Source organism: Salvelinus sp. IW2-2015, linkage group LG18, assembly GCF_002910315.2.
Source record: "Salvelinus sp. IW2-2015 linkage group LG18, ASM291031v2, whole genome shotgun sequence".
In the NCBI taxonomy this organism is placed as follows: Eukaryota; Metazoa; Chordata; class Actinopteri; order Salmoniformes; family Salmonidae; genus Salvelinus; species Salvelinus sp. IW2-2015.
This window is the reverse complement of record NC_036858.1, coordinates 26,608,702-26,632,311: the sequence shown is the minus strand read 5'-3', so window position 1 is coordinate 26,632,311 and position 23,610 is coordinate 26,608,702. Positions and strand designations below refer to the sequence as shown.

At 40.6% G+C, this 23,610-nt stretch overlaps 1 pseudogene; it reads right to left on the bottom strand.

Moving 5' to 3' along the window:
* The window catches only part of LOC111977906 (myopalladin-like), a 33,343-nt pseudogene extending 12,972 nt beyond the window's left edge, over positions 1–20,371 (bottom strand).
* Between the last annotated feature and the right edge of the window lie 3,239 nt (positions 20,372–23,610).

The following is a 23,610-nucleotide window of genomic DNA, read 5'->3' as shown; positions in this document are numbered from 1 at the left end:
AGCCTTCCACAAGCTTCCCACAATAAGTTGGGTGAATTTTGGTCCATTCCTCCTGACAGCTGGTGTAACTGAGTCAGGTTTGTAGGCCTCCTTGCTCGCACGCGCTTTTTCAGTTCTGCCCACAAATGTTCTATAGAATTGAGGTCAGGGCTTTGTGATGGCCACTCCAATACCTTGACTGTGTTTCAGACACTCTGAAAGGCTCTGTAACCATGATAGTTCAACAGACACAGGTTAAGGTTCCTTATAAGGTTGAGTTTTAGGAGGAGAAGTAAACTGGCTTTTACGCAGAGGAGTTACAGAAGCTACAGCCCCAGCCAGATACTCTAAACATCTGGAAAGAGTAATGGTGTACACTGGTTCATAGAAAACATCACCTAGGTAACAGTAGGACTGACTTTGAGGCCAGTCATGTTTTTTTTAAATGATTGTATCTAATGCTTGTATATTGTGAATACAATTTACATTTCAGTAACACATAAAACAAAATATTTTGATACATGCAGAAATATGCTGCATCTTAAGATTTTACAATTGTATTAATTGTACCATGACAGTCTCTCCTTTGCATAATACGTACCTGATTCATCCATGGATCGAGGCTCTAAAAATGAAGAAAATGCTAATATATATTTAATCGTATGAAATCAGAGCTTTCTGTTCTCCATGCAGCCTTTTTTTGATACTTTAACAGTTTTCAGAATGCTTACATTTATTAACTTCAAAGAGAAAGTGAAAATTTACTAATTAACGAATACAAGAGAATTGAGGTAAATCACAGAACGTACCATAAGATGAATGTACATTATTCCGACACATAGTAAAGGAGTGAATGTCTTGGTCTTACTCTTCTGCAGGATCCTGAAGTCAGGGGAGTCCTCAATGACAGTTCCTTCTCTGTACCAGTCCACCTTGAGGGAGGGCACTCCTTTAACACGGCACTCTAGCACCACCAGCTCGCTCTCCGATGCCAACAGGTCCTGCAGACTCTGAGGGGCCAAGTAGAGTGCACAGCCATCATAAGTTTATCATCACACACAAAACATGCAGTTTCTTAAGTACATGAGCTTTAAAAATGTACCATATAAGACAATATCATATTTTGTTCGATGTTTGATGATGAAGTTGACATTGTACATGTCTTCTAAATATTAATAGTGTGGATATAATATTAGTGGGTTACCTTTGTGAAAACAGGGGCAGCCATGATAGGCCTCCCGTCTAGACCTCGAGGATAGATGTCTGGACTTAGAGTATAGCTGTCTCCATTTAGGTTCTGAAAACAAAAGGATTCCATCAATTCAAGTGGAACTGACACCGTTTGAACTACTTTGCAGAAATGACATTAAACAAACACATAATCATACCAACACAATCACAATATCGGTCTAGAATACTAAATTCACATTTTATGCTACAAAACCAACGTTATAAGAGTTTATTTTTTTTATTTGACTAAAAATTTAATTGTAGCTAGCTAGCAGCTGGAAGGATGTTATGTTATCACCAGGGGCCTCATAAGCATTCTGTACGCACAAAATATGCCCTAAAACACGCATGCGCCAGTTGGCGTTTATAAAACTGAACGTGATGTGAGAATGTGCTTAGCCTTCCGCAAACTTTAGACCATGCGTATGCAGTTTCCATTGGCTCTATTAGATAGGCTATTATAATTTCCTTGTTTTGATCTGAAGGGGAGCGCGGTTTATAACATACAGTAGAATTAAACAGGTGAACAGACAGTTGATCTTTTGCATTGAAGTGTGTAGGCTGCCACTGTAAGTAGGCCTACTGTAGTAAAAAAAAAAATCTAAGTAGACAATGTTTCAGAATTCGGGTGCAGTGCAGCATATGGGTTTGGAAAAAGTAGGCTAAATGCCAAACATTATTGAATTCAAACGATCTGTTACAGGTTGATAACATTTTGCAATTGTTTTTGTCTATCAGAAACGGTCAAATACAGCAAATGTCACTGCAAAAGGAAACGTTCTGCCAAAACCTCCAAAGACATTTGATCGCAAATTCGCAATTGCTATTTCATTTAGATATTGTCTTGGTCTAATTTCATTACTTCTAAAGTATGCACAGTTTTACAACTGGCTTGATTTATAATGGGAAACATGTATGGCGCCAAGTTTATACATCTCAATATTTGTGTGCATGTGCAGTCTTTTCAGGGGGCTCATTTATTGTTTATTGTTTACTCCATGTGTAACTCTGTGTTGTTGTCTGTTCACACTGCTATGCTTGATCTTGGCCAGGTCGCAGTTGCAAATGAGAACTTGTTCTCAACTAGCCTACCTGGTTAAATAAAGGTGAAATAAAATAAATAAATACATTATTTTTTTTTTATAACAATTACGTAAATTTCACACTTAATATTTGAGTGCGTCATTTCTGAAAATACTGCTGTCTTTGGTGATGACAGAATGTTAAACTTTTGCAGTGACAGTTGTTGTACTCCTAGGCCATCTGACAGACAAAATATCTATGTGACCCATTTCTGAAATGTATACGCATGTGCACAAATATTGAGATAAATAAACTTGCCTCACGCCATACACACTTATGTTTCCCCTTATAAATCATACCTGCCATAAAACTATGAGCACGTGAACGAGCATTAAAACTCTGCCTGGAAAACACCCTCCATTCACCTTTTTAGAGCGTTGGGCCAATAACCGGAAGGTTGCTGGATCGAATCCCCGAGCTGACAAGGTAAAAATCTGTCGTTCTGTCCCTGAGCAAGACAGTTAACCCACTGTTACGCAGAATGTTTTGATATTTTGCAGTGACCTTTTCAAACTAAATGCATGCTGCCTATAGAGCGAATGCCTGCGCATTCTGCAAGATTGATTGTATATTCAAAACAATTTAGGCTAGTTGGCTAAAGTAGGCTAAATGCTACAGCCCACACTTCTATGCAAAAGACTAATTGTTGTTCAATATTTAGTTTATCAACATTGGGTTTCTATGTCCTGCCTTGGTATAGGCTCTGATATTAAATAGGTAATGATGTCGCACAGCAATACTGTAGCCTACCCATATTGTCAACTATTTTACATAGGCTACAGGTCGATTTACTGTGTTGGCAATTTAAAAAATCTTCTGCAGTAATTTATGCTTTATCTGGCAAGGACTGTGTCCATTTCTATAGGATAAAACAACGGCAAATTGTTGTGGACCTGTCAGCAGAACATTTTAATTCAACAATGTTTTGCATCAACTTTTCCTCCAACCTAAATATGGACTGTCCGTGAATTCTGAAACAATTGCAGTATTTACAGTAGCATACATATAGGCCTACTTCAATGTAAAACGTCAACTGTTCACCTGTTAAATTCGACTGTATATTATAGCCTAAACCGCGCTACCCATGGGACTGCAAAACTTGAAATATACAGTAGCCTATCTATGCTAGGCCAATTAAATGAGAGATGTGCCTGGTAATTTGTTGTATGGCTACTTCAGGAATATGAACCCATCACTGCCACAAAATATGAGGAATTTATTCTGCAATGGTTATGAAAATAAAATAAATAGATACATACATACTATAGAATTTTCACAAATACCAGACTCTGTCATTTCCAAACATTTTATGAATGTATGAAAACATGAAGATTAGCATATCTATGTGTGCTCGCTTGTCACACACAAAAAAATGCATCATATTCTTCCTGAGGGTGTATATGAACAGATTTTAATACCATTTAATGTTACTAAATTGGTGTCAGTTCCACTTTAAGTAACCAAACACAAATACACATTATTGTCAAGTACTGTGTGTGTCTTGAATAAAGATTACTGAGCAGAAAGGAACGTTTTTGACACATGCAGTATTTCAGATATCATTCATTTACATTTAAATGCTTGCAGTACATTCAGGAGCCAGAGCTTTTTGAGCAGATTATTACCTCAGCTAGAGTCGTCTGTACGGCAGCAACCTGGGCAGGCAGTGTAGAGGAGACCACCTGAGTCAGCGGTAGTGCCGTGGTAGAGACTGTCTGTGTCGGTAATGGTGTGGACATCACTGGGACATGTGACGGTGTTGGCAGTGACAGTGTTGACACCTCCTGCGCCAGTACTGACGCCGTGTCCACAGGTGGTAGATCTAGAGTAGAAACTACCTGGACAGGTAACGGTGCTGACATCTCCTGGGCAGGGACCAATGTAAATGCCACCTGGGTGGATGGTGCTGTTGTCACCTCTGTAACAGGAAGGACATTAGTAGCTACCTGGACAGGTACAGGTGCAGTGACTACCTGGCTAGAAGGCAGTGAGGTGGCCTCCTGTGGCTGTCCTTCAGTGCAGATGGTTGTGTCATCCTCACACAGAGACACAACGCTGACCACTGGAGGTAAAGATGGGGCACCCGGCTGAGCTCGGGTCCTCTGTAGTCTTTAGGTTTACAAGAGAAACAGGATACATTGTTACTAACCAGGTCCCACTGGGCTAAAATGATTTTTACAGTGTTGAAGTTACATACAGTGCCTTCAGAAAGTATTCATATACCCCTCGACTTATTCCACATTTTGTTGTGTTACAGCCTGAATTCAAAATGGATACAATTGTTGTTTATTTCTTCACCCATCTACACACAATACCCCATAATGACTAAATTAAAACAATTTGTGGAAATTTATTGAAAATGAAATACAGAGATATCTCATTTACATAAGTATTCACATCCCTGAGTCAATACTTTTGGCAGCAATTACAGCTGTGAGTCTTTCTGGGTAAGTCTCTAAGACCTGTCCACATCTGGATTGTTGTTGATCATTGCTAGAGAACCATTTTCAGGTCTTGCCATAGATTTTCAAGTAGATTTAAGTCAAAACTGTAACTTGGCCACTTAAGAACAATCACTGTATCCTTGGTAAGAAACTTCAGTGTGGATTTGGCCTTGTGTTTTTTGTAATTGTCCTGCTGAAAGGTGAATTAATCTCCCAGTGTCTGCTGGAAAGCAGACTGAACCAGGTTTTTCTCTAGGATTTTGCCTGTGCTTAGCTCCATTTCTTTTTTATCCTGAAAAATTCCCCAATCCTTAACGATTACAAGCATACCCATAACATGATTCAGTCACCACTATGCTTGACAATATGGAGAGTGGTCCTCAGTAATGTGTTGTATTGGATTTGCCCCAAACACAACACTTTGTATTCAGGACAAAAAGTGAATTGCTTTTTTGCAGTAATACGTTAGTGCCTTTTTGCAAACAAAGGCATGTTTTGGAATATTTTTATTTTGTACAGACTTCCTTCTTTTCACTCTGTCAATTAGGTTAGTACTGTGGAGTAAATACAATGTTGTTGAGCCATCCTCAGTTCTCCTATCACAGCCATTAAACTCTGTAACTGTTTTGAAGTCACCATTGGCCTAATAGTAAAATCCCTGGGCGGTTTCCTTCCTCTACGGCAACTGAGTTAGGAAGGATGCCTGTATCTTTGTAGTGACTGGGTGAATTGATACATCCCCCAAAGTGTAATTAATATATTCACCATGCTCAAAGGGATATTCAATGTTAGCTTTTTTTACCCATAGGTGCCCTTCTTTGCGAGGCAATGGAAAACCTCCCTGGTCTTAGTGGTCGAATCTGTTTGAAATTCGTTGCTCGACTGAGTGGCCTTGTATGTGTGGGGTACAAAGATGAGGTAGTCATTCAAAAATCATGTTAAACACTATTATTGCCCACAGAGTGAGTCCATGCAACTTATTATGTGACTTGTTAAGCACATTTTTACTCCTGAACTGATTTAGCTTGTCATAACAAAGGGGTTGAATGCTTAGTGACTCAAGACATGTCAGCATTTCATTTTTTATTAATTTGTAAAAAATTCTAAAAACATAATTCAACTTTGACATTATGGGTTATTGTGTGTAGGCCAGTGACAAAAAATATCAATTTAATCAATTTTAAATTCAGGCTGTAACACAACAAAATGTGGAAAAAGTCAAGGGGCGTGAATACTTTCTGAAGGCACCGTATGTGCTACACTGAGGCCTGTTACATTACAGAATGTAAACCTTTGAGCTTGCTTTTACTACCCAATTAAATGTTTTCCAATTATATTTTGAGTAGAGGAAGAGTACTCACTGTGCAAGTTCAAAATGTTGTTCCCCCTCCGAATCTGTAGAGGAGGCACCTGTATAACATATAAAAGAGGGTGATATGCAGCACACTAGTAGGGATGATCCTAGTATGATTGTCTATATTAATGTTTTAACTTAAAATTAAACATTTATACCAGAGGAGATACTAATTAATCAGCAGTAATACTTTTTAGGTTGTATAGTAAGTATTTATGTGACGGTGCACTCTTGGTCACCTTCGACGTAGATCTCGGCAGACGTAGAGTCTGTGCCGTAGAAGTTGGATGCAAAGCAAGAGTACCGCCCTGTGTCTTCCTCGAATGCCTCGGCAATGATCAGAGAGTGCAACTCGCCGTTGTTGATGATCTGAATGTCAGGGCAGTTCTCCAGCTCCTTCCCCTCACAAAACCACCTGGAAAGCCACACAATACATATGCTCCTTTTAGTGTCATCACATTAGGTATTCAGCCCATTGTGCATAATCACTGTATAACATCTAACTGATTCCAACTTCAAAGTATACACTGAGTGTACAAAACAGTAGGAACACAGAGTCGCATCCCCTTTCGACTTCAATGCTTCCCAGAGTTGTGTCAAGTTGGCTGGATGTCCTAGGGTGGTGGACCATTCCCGATACACATGGGAAACTGTTGAGCGTGAAAAACCCAGAAGCGTTGCAGTTCTTGACACACTCAAACTGGTGCGCCTGGCACCTAATACCATACCCCATTCAAAGGCACTTAAAACTTTGGTCTTGCCTGTTAACCCTCTGAATGGCACACATACAAAATCCATGTCTCAATTGTCTCAAGGCTTAAAAATCCTTCTTTAACCTGTCTCCTAAAAATCATCTACAGTGATTCAAGTGGATTTAACAGGTGACATCAATAAGGGATCATAGCTTCCACCTGGATTCACCTGGTCAGTCTGTCAGGGAAAAACCCAGCTCCCTTGACCCAGCTCCCTCCCATTATGTATGTCTGTCCAACGACAAGTAAGTGTAGCTACAATCAGGTCAGGGGAAGAAGTTCTGGTGAGCTCTCTTACACCTTAAAACAAGCCACCACCACACCACCTTACCATGCCAAATGAGCCCTTAGTTACCACTTGCTATATGCCAATAGTGATTGATGTAAAATCTAAATGAATGATGTTCTGAAGATGAAAAATATACACTACTGTTCCTGACTGTGACTAGTTTAAAACCACCTCAACTAACTTAACGATTTTCTGTAAATACCCCCAAAAGTTTACAGATTTGATATAGCAAAAGTATTTCTAGTTTTGTATTCTCTACTACAATATTCAGATAAAGATGTTGAAGTGTGAATTTACATGAAGTTGTCTTTCAGGCTTCATGTAAAAATTGGCTAGTATTTCCAGTATGACATCGATGGAGTCCTTGATCTGCTAGATTGGCAACTCCATAAAGACACTTGTTAAATCAGAGATGATTTAACGGCCAAATACTAACCCTTTATTACTGTACTAACTGGTATCCTCTCGTACCCTGTGTACTAAAAAGCCGACCAGCCACCATGTCTCTGTACTGTAGATCTATTTTGGGACGATGAGGCAATGATGCAGTGTAAAATATATCAGATAGACATGTAGACAAAGGGTGTCTATGCGATCTCTTAGCAGAAGTCACCAGACATATGTATAAGTCAGCTACAAAGCCTTCAGACACCTATGGGCCTAAACGATCCAGCATGAATGAATGTTCTGCATACATAGAAGAAAAAAAATAATAAGTTGAGACTATGCAGTCAAATATAAATACTCAGTTACAGAATCCCCCTGCCGAGAGCGCTGTGGGACTAATTTCTAGCGTGTGTGTTATTGTTTATGTCTGGCTGGAGCTGTGCGGTCTGACTCTCACCCATCCTTACCATTTCTCCCACTCAGGTGAGAGATCGACATCTCCTTCAGCTCATGGCTTCAGCCAAATTGGACAATAGCCATGTGTCTCAACACTGTGCCCGCTCTAGCTATGCAGTCTCTCCAGGCCCTTATTGGCTAGCCAGCTTGACCCACACCCTCCAAGGGAGTAAATATTACCTGAACGGTGTTATTCCAGTCTGTGAGTGTGGGTAGACATAAACTCAGAAGAAAAAAAAACATCCTTTCACTGTCAACTGCTTTTATTCTCAGCAAACTTAACATGTGTAAATATTTGTTTGAACATGACAAGGTTCAACAACAGACATTAACTGAACAAGTTCCACAGACTTGTGACTAACAGAAATTGAATAATGTGTCCCTGAACAAAGGGGGGGGTCAAAATCAAAAGTAACAGTCAGTATCTGGTGTGGCCACCAGCTGCATTAAGTACTGCAGTGCATCTCCTCCTCATGGACTGCACCAGATTTGCCAGTTCTTGCTGTGAGTTCTTCCCGGACATTTCTGGGTGGAATGGCCCTAGCCGCCACCCTCCGATCCAACAGGTCCCAGACGTGCTCAATGGGATTGAGATCCGGGATCTTCGCTGACCATGGCAGAACACTGACATTCCTGTCTTGCAGGAAATCACGCACAGAACGAGCAGTATGGCTGGTGGCATTGTCATGCTGGAGGGTCATGTCAGGATGGAGCCTGCAGGAAGGGTACCACATGAGGGAGGAGGATGTCTTCCCTGTAAGGCACAGCGTGGAGATTGCCTGCAATGACAACAAGCTCAGTCCGATGATGCTGTGACACACCGCCCGAGACCATGACGGACCCTCCACTTCCAAATCGATCCAGCTCCAGAGTACAGGCCTCGGTGTAACGCTCATTCCTTCGACGATAAACGTGAATCCGACCATCACCCCTGGTGAGACAAAACCGCGACTCGTCAGTGAAGAGCACTTTTTGCCAGTCCTGTCTGGTCCAGCGACGATGGGTTTGTGCCCATAGGCGACGTTGTTGCCGGTGATGTCTGGTGAGGACCTGCCTTACTGCGAGGACGATCAGCTGTCCATCCTGTCTCCCTGTAGCGCTGTCTTAGGCGTCTCACAGTACAGACATTGCAATTTATTGCCCTGGCCACATCTGCAGTCCTCATGCCTCCTTGCAGCATGCCTAAGGCACATTCACGCAGATGAGCAGGGACCCTGGGTATCTTTCTGTTGGTGTTTTTCAGAGTCAGTAGAAAGGCCTCTTTAGTGTCCTAAGTTTTCATAACTGTGACCTTAATTGCCTACCGTTGTAGGCTGTTCGTGTCTTAACGACCGTTCCACAGGTGCATGTTCATTAATTGTTTATGGTTCATTGAACAAGCATGGGAAACAGTGTTTAAAATCTTTACTTGGATTTTTACGAATTATCTTTGAACGACAGGGTCCTGAAAAATTGACGTTTCTTTTCTCGCTGAGTTTATGTTCATAGGATGCGTGACTACAAAAACCATCCCCATGTACATCTCCATGTTTATCTTCTCCTGTGTGTGTTAACTCTTGAGCTGCTTTATTCCCCTCTAACCAGGGGCGGTGTCAGTGAGTCACAAACCAGTAAAATACGTAGAGACAGGTCGCTCTCTTTCACTCAATATTCGACAAAGTTTAAAATCAAACAAATCAGCCTGCAATACACAGTAGAAGCGGAGGATGTTCTGAACCCTTTTCTAGGATTGCAAGTCTGCTACCCAATCTCTAACAAACCAGGGAGCCTATCAAAAGGATTTGCTGGATAGTTCAGCAAAGGTTTGAGTTTATTCCAAAGAGAGGTGGTCCTCTTTGGTGTGCCCCCTAGATGTGCTGCCTAAGGTCCATCTGGCAAAGCATGTCAGTTCTAATGAGTAAGGGTCTAATTTGAAAGTATGAGTAGTCGAGTAGCTAATCTCTACTAGACTGCCTGGCTGCTGCATCTGTCAAGGCTATTTTCCCTCCAGACTCCAGCCCTAGAGAGGAAAGTCCCCCCCAACAGAACGCCCCAAAGCCTAGGGAGGCTATGACTGGGTGTCCCAATCGCATACACACAATATTAAACAGACTGAGAATACGCACAATACCATTCCTTGACACACCAGAGCTACTATATCCTAGGAGGTGATACAGAACACACTTAAAGCTAGAATCCTTAATTGAAACAATAACAAAGCGGTCACCCTGCCTTTGTTTTGGTAAAAAGCGGAGGCAGGGGCCTGGAGAAATGTAACCACTTTCAAATGAATAGACATATATGGATGCAAGGACTGACCCTTCATGATATCAAAATGATAGTTGTAACCATGTTTTGAGGCTATACAGTGTTTGTTTACATTTACATTGTTCAAAAACATTGTAGTAAAAAAAGCTTGTATTTTGGGTTCTGATGGGGTACGACAGTTGAACCAAGCTCATGAGGCATTTATAAGATATATCAGTGAGTATATATAATTAATTTACAAGTCAAAAATGGATGTAGCAACTAAGGATTCTAGTTTTAATACTGAGAGAACATAACCACGACATCAAGAACAAACCCAAGTTAACACACCAACAGACAGATAGCAACTGTGTACAGTGCCAAGCTCTAACAAAATTACATGACACACCATATGAAATACTAAGCGAAGAGGAAAACGCTCCTTAATATACTGATAATGCTAAAACATCTAGCGTGGAGAGTGAGCAAAACATGAACTCATACACAAGCACAATACAAGGACAATCTATAGATCCTTAATACATTGACACCATTCTAATAAATTAGACAACATAATAGCACCAAGAACTGACATAAAACACAATATAACATTTCAAATACACACCTATCATATCAACTGTTTTACTAAGTCCTACTTTAACGTTTCTATCAACTCAGCCAATTCCATTCCACCACAAGACACTCATGTGCTCAGTGCCACTGCCAGTCCCAAAATGGTGGAGAGAAACATCCGTGGCAGGAGCGTGCCAGTAGGTCAGCATTGTCTAGTGGGAGCTTCAGCTGACCCCTGCTTATTCTGACCGCTCAGGTGACCTCTCTTTGTCTATCAATTCAAGCAGGAATCTTTGAACAACGGTTCAAACTACTATACCACATTCTGTTACTGTTATTTATTGGCAAATAGGCCACAATCTGTGTTCAGATATTTAAGAACATTATTATGAGCTGATGAAAACCCACTGGCATTTAGAGTGCCGCACACAAACACTGCAATGATCTAATGTCACAGACATAAAACAGAATACACACAGCACTTTGTCAGCCGTTTGCTAAAATCACCTGTCAAACATGCAGATCTCCCTTGACGTCTTAGAAAATGGCAAACTTTGTCTTGACTACCCCACACAGAGCATTGTCACAATCAATATATCTTATGACAAACACAGTGACAGTTTTATTGTCTACCCAATAGATGATCTATACTTAGGAATTGTGACACTTCTGAGTTTACTGTATCCTCTCACTAAAAGTACTGGAGTCCATTGGGTATCAGTATGTAAATACCAGCTCAGTATCATGAATACCCCGAGGCATATCTGAATATTTGCAAATTAAAGCCCAAACAAGCAAATATTACCATGAGATCATTTACAAAATACCTGTAAAAACAGATTTTCTTACTGGCCTTCTTTTATTTGAAACAAAAGAAAGCTATACATTTCAAAATGTGTTTAATAGCTACTCCAGCAAAAATACTGGTGTTCATATTCGACAATGTCAACAACATTCTGAATATCTTAATTGTCTCACTTTGCATCTTATTGGTCACTCACCCTTGATTCCTGCACTTTTTTCATATGTCCATTTAGATTGGGCTCCCGAGTGGCGCAGTGGTCCAAGACACTGCATCCCAGCACTGCAGTACCTGGTTCGCATCCAGGCTGCATCACATCCGGCCGTGATTGGGAGTCTCATAGGGCCGCACACAATTGGCCCAGCGTCGTCCGGGTTTGGCCGGGGTAGGCCGTCATTGTAAATAAGAATTTGTTCTTAACCTGACTTGCCTAGTTAAATAAAGGTTAAATAAAATGTTTTTTTAAATAATGTCTTCAACAGTAAAATAATCAAATTGTACTCAGATCCTGCTATGTGGTGAGTAATCTCCTGTTTTCAGGCTCATACATTGCCTTCGGAAAGTATACAAACCCCTTATTCTAAAATGGATTTAAACATTTTTTTTATCAGCAATCTACACACAGTACCCCATAATGACAAAAACAGGTTTTTAGAATTTTTGCAAAGACAAAAAAAGAAATACCTTATTTACATAAATATTCAGCCCCTTTGCTATGAGACTTGAAATTGAGCTCAGGTGCATCCTGTTTCCATTGATCATCCCTGAGATGTTTCTACAACTTGGAGTCCACCTGTGGTAAATTCAATTGATTGGACATGATTTGGAAAGGCACACACCTGTCTATATTAGGTCCCACAGTTGACAGTGCATGTCAGAGCAAAAACCATGCCATGAGGTCGAAGCAATTGTCTGTAGAGCTCGGAGACAGGATTGTGTCGAAGCACAGATCTGGGGAAGGGTACCAAGACATTTCTGCAGCATTGAAGGTCCCCAAGAACACAGTGGCCTCCATCATTCTTAAATGGAAGAAGTATGGAACTACCAAGACTCTTCTTAGAGCTAGCAACACGGGCAAACTGAGCAATCGGGGGAGAAGGGCCTTGGTCAGGGAGGTGACCAAGAAACCAATGGTCACTCTGACAAAGCTCCAGAGTTCCTCTGTGGAGTTGGGAGAACCATCTCTGTAGCACTCCACCAATCAGGCCGTTATGGTAGAGTGGCCAAATGGAAGCCACTCTTCAGTAAAAGGCACATGACAGCCTGCTTGGAGTTTGCCAAAAGGCACCTAAAGGACACTCTTGATGAAACCAAGTTTGAACTCCTTGGCCTGAATGCCAAGCGTCACATCTGGAGGAAACCTGGCACCATCCCTACGGTGAAGCATGGTGGTGTCAGCATCATGCTGTGGGGATGTTTTTCAGCGGCAGGGACTGGGAGACTAGTCAGAATCGAGGGAAAGATGACCGGAGCAAAGTACAGAGAGATCCTTGATGAAAACCTGCTCCAGAGCACTCAGGACCTCAGACTGGGGCCGAAGGTTCACCTTCCAACAGGACAATGACACTAAGCACACAGTCAAGACAATGCAGGAGGGGCTTCGGGACAAGTCTCAATGTCCTTGAGTGGCTCAGCCACAGCCCAGACTTGAACCCGATCGAACATCTCTGGAGAGACCTGAAAATAGCTGTGCAGCAACACTCCTCATCCAACTTGGCAGAGCTTGAGAGGATCTGCAGAGACGAATGGGAGATACTCCCCAAATACAGGTGTGCCAAGCTTGAAGCGTCATACCCAAGAAGACTCAAGACTGTAATTGCTGCCAAAGGTGTTTCAACAAAGTACTGCTTAAAGGGTCTGAATTCTTATGTAAATGGGATATTTCCATTCATTTTAAAACCTGTTTTTGCTTAGTTATTATGGGGTATTGTATGTAGATTGATGTGGGGAAAAAACGATTTAATCAATTTCAGAATAAGGCTGTAACGTAACAAAATGTGGAAAAAGTAAAGGGGTCTGAATACTTTCCGAATGCACTGTATACTCCACTGCTTTGATTGGTGTAACGTTAGCTAGAAACCACAAGTGTCTATCCAGATAATGAAAATACAAGGAACTTACAGTTACATGTAATTTGCACCCGCATGATCATGAGCAAAGTCATTGTAGCCAATCATTTCACTTCCCCTGTGAGAACCATGAGTATGGGCTGATTTGGCTTTGCTGTACCACAACCAAAACCTGCCAGCAAGCCTACCTACCAAAGGTTGCACCGTGTCCATTACAGTGGTGTAAAAAGTACTTGAGGAAAAGTAAAGATACCTTAATAGAAAATTACATTAGTAAAAGTTAGTTACCCAGTAAAATACTACTTGAGTAAAAGTCAAAAGTATTTGGGTTTAAATATACTTAAGTATCAATAGTAAATGTAATTGCTAAAATATACTTATGTATCAAAAGTAAAAGTATGAATTATTTAAAATGTCTAATACTAAGCAAACGAGAAGGCACCATGTTTTCGTGTCAACAGGAAGTATTATTAAAGAGATGTTTTACATTGAAATACAGACAGAGATGTAATAGTCCCAGAGTTAATGATCCAAGGTCAGTTTTGCTTAATCATGCTCTCTCTCTCTATCCATCTGTCTCGTCTGCAGGTATGTTTTGAGGTGAGAGAGGAAGCCAGTCCCATCATCGCCACCTCACCCGCTCTTAAGATAGCCTTGGGCCCCCAGTTGTCCCGAAGGTTGGTTAGGAGACACCGCAATTGTGATGAACTGAGAGAATATTAGGATAGCACTCTAATTCATTAATCACATGCTGTCTGCCTCTGTTCTTACCTCTTTCCCTTTCTGTCTTCTACACCGCTCTCCCCACCTCGTATTTCTTCCTCATTTTATGTGCATTGAAGTACAGATTGAACTTGTATTTATAATATAATATTACAATTATCAGAATTATAATTGCATGTATTATGTATTTATAACACCTGGATAATGAACTTCTATCAATAAAGCGTTTCACATTCTCCACTGGTTGAAATTAAGTATCACATTGAAATACTATCCTGTGTCCTCAGATTAATGCAGATGAAGGGAGTTAGATATGCATAGGTTTTCTTTTCTGTATATATGAATTACAAATCAGCCTTTACTTAAATCATGTTTCTAGTCTGTTGCATAGTTACAACGTGTAATCATTGATGTCCCAGCAGGAGTGGTAAACACTGTTGAAGTGTATAATTGTAATACATACATGCAGACACAGCATCATTCAAATAATGGTAATAACTACAGTACATGTATATAGGACTTGCATCCTAGGCACAATAAAGTTATTATTTCTACTCTATCCATAGGCTTCATTAATGCCATTCAGACTTGAAGTTGATACAACAACTATGAGGTTCATAGATTGGCTACATACTGTAGCTAGCTACACATCCATAGGCATACAGTTATTTTTATCCTCCACTACACAATACGCAAGTAAATAGTTAGCTAGCTATGTTACTTCAGCTGCATTGCAAGGCAAGCTTACACAATTGTACATTCAATTTTCAGTAAATAAATTATTTTCATCCACTGTTTCACAAGACGACAGCCTCGTTTGCTGGTTCTCAGCAGTCCCTAAAAGTCCCTAAAACATTAAACACGAATTATGAATTCATTCTCCTGTCATAACACTAGCTAGCTAGCTGATTAATGTTAGCTAGTCAGCTAACTTGCTAAATAGCAATTTTCATAAATGAACTTTATGACAAAAAAATATGCACAAACATTTGTCTTTATATTAACTAACATATTCCTCTCAATTGTAAATGTTTTGCTTGACTCGTTATGACGTTATAACTACTTACATTTGATTCCACCGTAATGTTTTGTCAGCCATCTTCACCCAGGGACGGGTGGCTCGCATCAAATTCGTCATTGGAACCACTCAATATGATTGGTCATATAAAAACCTTTGGACCCAAATGCATAATGAGTGCTCTAACTTCCACTTGTGTGGTTTGGCGCAATGAAGCCATGACACTAGGTACCTCTAAGTCCCGCGATGTAAGCTTGCAACTTTTAAAGGAGGAACCAGTGTGTGTGTGTGTGTATATATATATATATATATATATATATATATATATACACACACGGATAACAAGGGGCACGCTCCAATACTCAGACATAATTTACAAACTAAGCATGTGTGTTTAGTGAGTCCGCTAGATCAGAGGCAATAGGGATGACCAGGGATGTTCTCTTGATAAGTGCATGAATTAGGCCATTTTCCTGTCCTGCTAAGCATTCAAAATGTAACGAGTACTTTAGGTGTCAGGGAATATGTATGGAGTAAAAAGTACATCATTTTCTTTAGGAATTAAGTAAAAGTTGGCAAAAATCTAAATCGTAAAATTAAAGTACATATACCCCCAAAAACGACTAAGTAGTACTTTCAAGTATTTTTTACTTAAGTACTTTACACCACTGGTAGCTAGTAGTGATGGGGTAAAAGAAATTGATAGTTACATATCAGGATATTATTTTTTACGATATCGTATCGTTTTGACAATATCTCAATATTATTTTTGCGCTAGTTAGCTGTGCCTGCACCAAAGCTCCAGTATATTTCCTTCATAGCTTGTTCTCCAACTTCTTTTTAAATAGGGAACCAATTTGTTTTCAGCACTTTTATTTCCATGACTGATCAAAACTAGTTCTCATGGCTCCCTCTTGTCTCTCTGCAGCAGACATATGGGGTGAGCAATACGTTTGGAACATTGAATCGCAATAAAATGTCAGTATCGAATCGCAATACATATAGAATCGGGAGAATCGCAATACAGTGCCTTGAGAAAGTATTCACACCTCTTGATTTTTTCCACATTTTGTTGTGTTACAACAAACAAAAAAAATCTAGTTTCTAAGAGCTCTGTCAAGTTGGCTGTTGATCATTGCCAATGGTTTAAAGTATTTAAGTAAAAAATACTTTAAAGTACCATTTAAGTCATTTCAGGGGGGGTATCTGTACTTTACTATTTATATATGTTTGACTACTTTTACTTCGCTACATTCCTAAAGAAAAACTGTACTTTTTACTCATTACATTTTCCATGACGTCCCAAAGTACTCGTTACATTTTGAATACTTAGCAGGAGAGGAAAATGGTCCAATTCACTCACTTATCAAGAGAACATCCCTGGTCATCCCTATTGCCTCTGATCTGGCGGACTCACTAAACACAAATGTTTTGTAGTAAATTATGTCTGAGTGTTGGAGTGTGCCCCTGGCTATCTGGAAATTAAAAAAAAAACAAGAAAATAGTGCACCCTTTACTTTTGATACTTAAGTAGAATTTTACTGGGTGACTAACTTTTACTTGAGTAATTTTCGATTAAGGTATCTTTACTTTTACTCAAGTATGACAATTTGTTACTTTTCCCACCACAGATCATTGCTTGACAGCCATTTTCAAGTCTTGACATAGATTTTCAAGCCGAATTAAATCAAAACTGTAACTAGGCCACTCAGGAACAGTTAACGTCATCTTGGTAAGTAACTCCAGTGTATATTTGGCCTTGAGTTTAAGGTTATGGTCGTGCTGAAATGTGGATTTGTATCCCAGTGTCTGTTGAAAAGCAGACTGAACCAGGTTTTCCTCTAGGACTTTGCCTGTGCTTAGCTCTGTTCCTTTTCTTTTTATCCTAAAAAACTCCCTAGTCCTTGCCGATGACAAGCATACCCATAACATGATGCAGCCACCACCATGCTTGAAAATAGAAGACTGGTACTCAATGATGCGTTGTGTTGGATTTGCCCCAAACATGATGCTTTGTATTAATTTCTTTGCCACATTTTTTGCAGTATTACTTTAGTGCTTTATTTCAAACAGGATGTATGTTTTGGAATATTTGTATTATGTACAGGCTTCCTTCTTTTCACTCTGTCATTTAGGTTAGCATTGTAGAGTAACTACAATGTTTTTGATCCATCCTCAGGTTTCTCCCATCACAGCCATTTAACTCTAACTGGTTTAAAATCAGCATTGGCCTCATGTTGAAATCCCTGAGCGGTTTCCTTCCTCTCTGTCAACTGAGTTATGAAGGACGCCTGTATCTTTGTAGTGACTGGGTGTATACTTCACCATGCTCAAAGGGATATTCAAATGTTTATCCATCTACCAATAGGTGCCCTACTTTGAGAGGCAATGAAAAACCTCCCTGTTCTTTGTCGTTGAATCTGTGCTTGAAATTCACTGCTTGACTGAGTGGCCTTACAGATAATTGTATGTGTGGAGTACAGAGATGGGGTAGTCATTCAAAAAGCATGTTAAACACCATTATTGCACACAGAGTTAGTCCATGCAACTTATTATCTGACTTGTTAAGCACATTTTTACTCCTGAAGTTATTTAGGTGTGCCATAACAAAGGGGTTGAATACTTAGTGACTCAAGACATTTCTCCTTTTCATTTTTTATTAATTAGTAAACATTTCTAAAAACATAATTCCACTTTGACATTATGGGGTATTGTGTGTAGATCTGTGACACAAAAACAACATTTTATAAATTTTAAATTCAGGCTGTAGCACAACAAAATCTGCACCTAAGTATCGTGATAATATTGTATCGTGAGGTCCCTGGCAATTCCCAGCCCTACTAGCTACAGTAGCTATACTCACAGCTGACAGTGCCCTATTTTTTAAATATTTATCAACTCCAAGTGGAAATTCCCATACCCAATTCGTGAGTATGTACAAGTAACCTTCGTCATTCTTCGTAGGTGAAGCCTAAACGTGTTTCCTCTATAGGACAGGAAATTACATCAAAAGAGTGGCGGCAACTTCCTCTGTGGGGGCCCTTTAAAGGCCCAATGCAGCCATTGTTATATCAATATAATTTCTGGGTAGCAATTACCTTACTGTAATAGAGTTCCATTAAAATGGGCAAAAGTAGCTTTTTAGCAAAAAACTATTTCTCAAGCAAGAATTTTGCTAGGACCATCTGCGTGGTCTGAGTGGGGAGGCGAAAACTGAAAACTAGCTGTTATTGGCTGACAGGTTTGGAACTCTCTTTGTTATTGGTCTATTAACCAATTGACTGCATGGTGATGTCACTATGGAAAGCCGAAACCCTTGCCTATGCAAACCTGCTGATTAGAAGGTCCTGTGTAGATTGAATTTTCAACAAGCAACTATCAGGAATTAACACTGATCAAATGTTGTCACACTTTTACAGTGTTAGTTTCATCAGCTGTTGTATAATATGTTACACAACTTTGAAATTTGACTGCACTGGGCCTTTAAGCTGACTTTAGCCACTGTAACACACATAGTTGTTTTTAGATAGCATTAGCTAAAGTTAGCAGTGGCTATTTAAACAAATTTTAACTACGGATGACAGTTCCTCTTTGCCCCATAAACTTCTTTCAGACGAAATGTAAAAATAGAGGTATTAATAAAAAAAATAAAAAATAAAGTGAAGATATCCTTAAAGTTAAGAGGATATTAAACTTTGGCTACAAAAACACTAACATTCAGTGAGGTTGACCGTCTGGGTAGCCTTACCGGACTTCGGGCATGGGGAGTCCTCGAACAATGCAGTCCAGCTGTACCTTGCTGCCCTCCAGCACCTCCCTGCTTTTCAGTTTTTGGATGAAGTGAGGGGGCTCACAGATGGGGTCGGCTGTGTACACCCCGGGGGTGACCTCCACCAGGGCAGGGCTTTCAGCCTCATCCAGCCCATCCGCCTCCAGCACCCCAGAGTCATCATACTGCTCCTCAGTAGTCCTCCAGTCCTGCATGGGGAAGTAAGTGTGCCCAAACCCTGGTTCCATGCCCAAACCCTGGACTTCTGATGGCTGAATGCTGAAAGGATTAGTAGGCCTCTCCATCTCCATTTTGAAGTCTTGGAGAAGAATGGTTCGTTCCCTGTCGTCTACATTCAGGGAGTAAACGCTCCCATCCACTTGACCCTTGTTTGCTCTGCTCCTATGAGTTTTGCATGATCTGGGCCGTATCCTTTTGGAGCTGTTAGCCTTGAACAGAGAGGAGAGCTCCTCGATGAAGTCTGCTGCCTTGTTGAGGAACTCCTTCTTGGACTTGTTCCCCAGGCCGTACGCTGGAGTGTTCATCCCCCTAGCCCCTGGCCTCTTAAAGTCCTCAAAGGCCTCCCTGGTCACCCAGTTGTTCTTCATTGTAATGTCCTGGATGATGGACGGTGGGAACGTCTGTCTGTCTGTCCTCATGTCGTTGTCCTGGATGGATGGTTGGGACAGTGGATATTTCTGTCTGTCGGTCCTTATTGCGTTGTCCTGAATGGACAGTTGGGATGGCTGATATATCTGTTTGTCTATCCTTATCACATTGTCCTGTATGGACAGAGGTGAGAATGACCGCCTCTCTGGGAAGAATGTCGCGTGTGTTGGTCGGGGTTCTTTTAGTTCCAGGTCAGGCTGGGTGTCGGGAGTGTTGGATGCAGTGGAGGTGACAGAAGGGGCGACCGGGGCCTTGAACTCTGTCCTCTCCTCGCGGGCCTCGTGTCCGATAGCCTGACAGGCCAGGTTGACACTCTTATCCAGTTCTTCCTGGCTCAGGAAGGCTGAGAGGCCTGGGAACTGGGGTTGGGGCTTGTCCTGCCCCGCGGAGTCCTCCGACTTGCCTTTGAGGGGCGCGTAGACCAGGTGCCGCGAGGAGTCGGAACGGCTCATGGCGCTGTGTCTCTGGTGCGCCCGCGCTTAGGCCAAGTAGTTCTCTCTCAAGAGCTGAGACAATGATGTAGGCTGGTTCACATTGTTCTCTTGCATGCTGTTGGGAAATAAGAGGGTTTCAATCTTTAACTTGATTGTGACTGTTTCATTTTAGTGTGTCAGTGCATAATGTATTCCCCCTGTGAAAATTCATAATTACACTTCCATTTAAATGAGTTCAGACATGAATCATTTAGAAACTTAAAATAAATCAATGCTTCTACATTCATTGAATATTTGACAGAAATAATGCAATATTGGTAAGATCACAGAATACTTTGCAAGTAATCTCAAATAATTCAATAACAATCTGTGTTCCACTTATGGGTCATAATAAATTCCTATTTTAGGATTCATTACTACCTTGCTGTCCCCAATCTTCGGTCTTTCAATTGCAATAAAAATGCACAGTATACCATGCACAAATATCACCCCCCAAAAAACTGTCTTTCTTTGGAATCGGTTTGCTGGGCTCAACATTCGTTGGATCATAATTCTCCCACAAAAATCAGCAAGCAGCCACATGGCTTGGAATAAGGGCACAGCAACAAACCTAGACTAGTGAGCAACTGCTCAATATGACTAATTGTTTCAATGACATAAAAAAAGATATTGTTTCTATATTCATTACCCCCCCCCCAAAAAAAGACTCTAGAGCACCTTTCCCATTTGAATAATAACAAAAGCCTGCCAATGCAGAAAAATGTGTTAACCCAGTTTGAAACCACGATGCATTCAATACGACTTAAAATAGTACTCCATTTTAATTTCAAAACATCTTAAACTCCGTGGCCCCAGACAGAGATTAGTTTCATGCATGAACATTGGATCTTGCCCAACTTGGACAAAAGTAGCTTCTTTCAGTGCATTTAAGATACGTTTCTTTCATCATGTCCAGCCTTTAAACAACTTTTTGGCTCTGAGTAGTTATTGAATCCAGAAATGGGATATGGTACACAGATGCTACTGACACTCAAATCTGTGCAATTAAGAGAGGCAGCAATGCCCTTCTAATAGACCTGCAGCTGCTGTGTACGTGAATCCTTTGCAAACAGCCTCCAAGCCCACCAAGTCATATCTAATTATAGTAAGTGCTCAGTTTACATGAAAAACAAACAAAAAAACAGTCCTCCTGTTCTTCTGTGCACTCAACAAGGACTTGATCACCTACCAAAACTCAAATGACACATACAAATCATTTTGTGCGAGTTCATGAGGGTGATACTGAACACTTTGAAAAACACTACATCACCCCACTCACAGACTGGAAATACAGACCCTGGCTTAAATCAGCAGCACTACCTACCCAGGTCCATGGTAGAATTAATAAAACACATAAGTCACTTCAAATTCAATGATATAAGCCCATGCTTGACCAATGAAGTAGGTTTATGTCAGACTTTGAGTTTACTGTACACACCAATTAATGTGGGGCAGCATGTAGCCTAGTGGTTAGAGCGTTGGGCCAATAACCAAAAGGCTGCTGGATCGAATCCCCGAGCTGACAAGATAAAAATTCTGCCCCTGAACAAGGCAGTAAAACCACTGTTCCCTGCTAGGCTGTCATTGTAAATAAGAATMTGTTCTTAACTGACTTGCCTAGTTAAATAAAGGTTAAAAAAAATATATATATGTATATAAAAAAATATGCAGTTGATGTATGAACCCAAATGAGGGTCAATGAACAAGAGGTAATTGGGGTTGGGCGTTTTACCTTCAAATAAACCCCAGCGGTCCCCGGCTGGAGCTGGCGGTAAACATTGGAGCGCACCAGTGCGCAAAGAGAGGGGATTCCAGTCTTCCAGTGGTGGCCACCTGGGAAAATGTGGACACGGGGCAGCTGGCCCGGATGGATTCCCAATTTATAGCACAGAGTTAACCTTGGAGTTTACTGGAAAATATGGAGGCAAGTAGCTAGGGCAACCTGTCACCAGTAAAAGTAGTAACATTTGTCAGCACACTAGTCGCAAGTTATTTTGGGGTGACCAGGACAATGTGCCTGAGTGGCATCCCAGCTCATTGGCCAGTGGGGGCGTTCTGGAAAGGGATTCCTCCTCCGGAAGTGAAACACCTGTCAAAGACCGACCACTCCACTGAATTAGAAGCCCCTTGTTGGGCCTCCGACACACTAGGGTTAACACAGCAGATTACTGGTGTTTATTAACAGCACTGTAAGTGCTCTCTGTGAACTAGCTGAAGGGGAATTATCATAGAGCCCTGTCACCATTTGATCTCAAATATCTTGACTAATGATTATATACACATACCGCATCATTCAACTCAGACATGCGTGCACACATTTATCAGCATTAATAAACAAAACAAAGATCAAGCATTGTTCAAGAGAGATCACTGAAAAAGGCATGCTGCTGGACCTCTTCTTTGATACTAACACAGTAATTACCACTTAATGAATGCAACAATTACCTGCACCTGAGTGTCTTGTGTTGAGGGTGTTGATGTTCTCCTTTCCCCTGCATCGTTTAAGCTTGTCAGTGAAAAGCCTTTATTCACAGTACTAATTAACTTTCAAAGAGAAACTCTGCCTGGTGTCATTAGTCCATCATTACTCCGCCCACAAGATCCTACTGCTGCCACCAACCCCCAGTGATTCCACGGGTGATAATATAAATCCTTTTCAAGATTTGTTTATTGAAAGTAAAACTGTACATAAGACAATGAGTGTGCCATCTCCAACATCTTCAAATATGAGCATCACATTACACTTAAAACAGTGCAAAGAGCTGTATCAAATACTTCCATTTAACATAAACCACATGTAACAAAGGTAAATCTGTGACAGTAACAACCATAAATTGTTCATCACCACAATGAGACTGGATCTGTTTACATCATCAGGAACTGGAGAGAACACAGGGATAACTTTAACTCCACCTACATCATTTGGCATAATTATTGTAACCAAATTCACAACAGTTCCAATAATTGATCCTAATCAATTGGCTCAGTGACTTGGTACAATGGGTAACCTAATGCAGATACAGCAGCAACATGGGGAGACTGTGACTCCAGAAATTATGGTGTCAATGAAATTGTTTAGAGCAGGGAATAAAAACATTGTGAATCATCTTTGGCATGCTTGGTAAATACGATCTGGTTCAAAAACAAACGCAATAAAATATAAATGTTGTAGAAAATAGTCCTTTAAACAATTACCTATTCAAATAAGAATGTGTTCTTAACTGACTTGCCTAGTTAAATTAAAAATACTCCTATTTTGTATGCTAATGCTCACACATTTGCCAAATTTAACAGAACAAGCTTTTTTGCTGTTT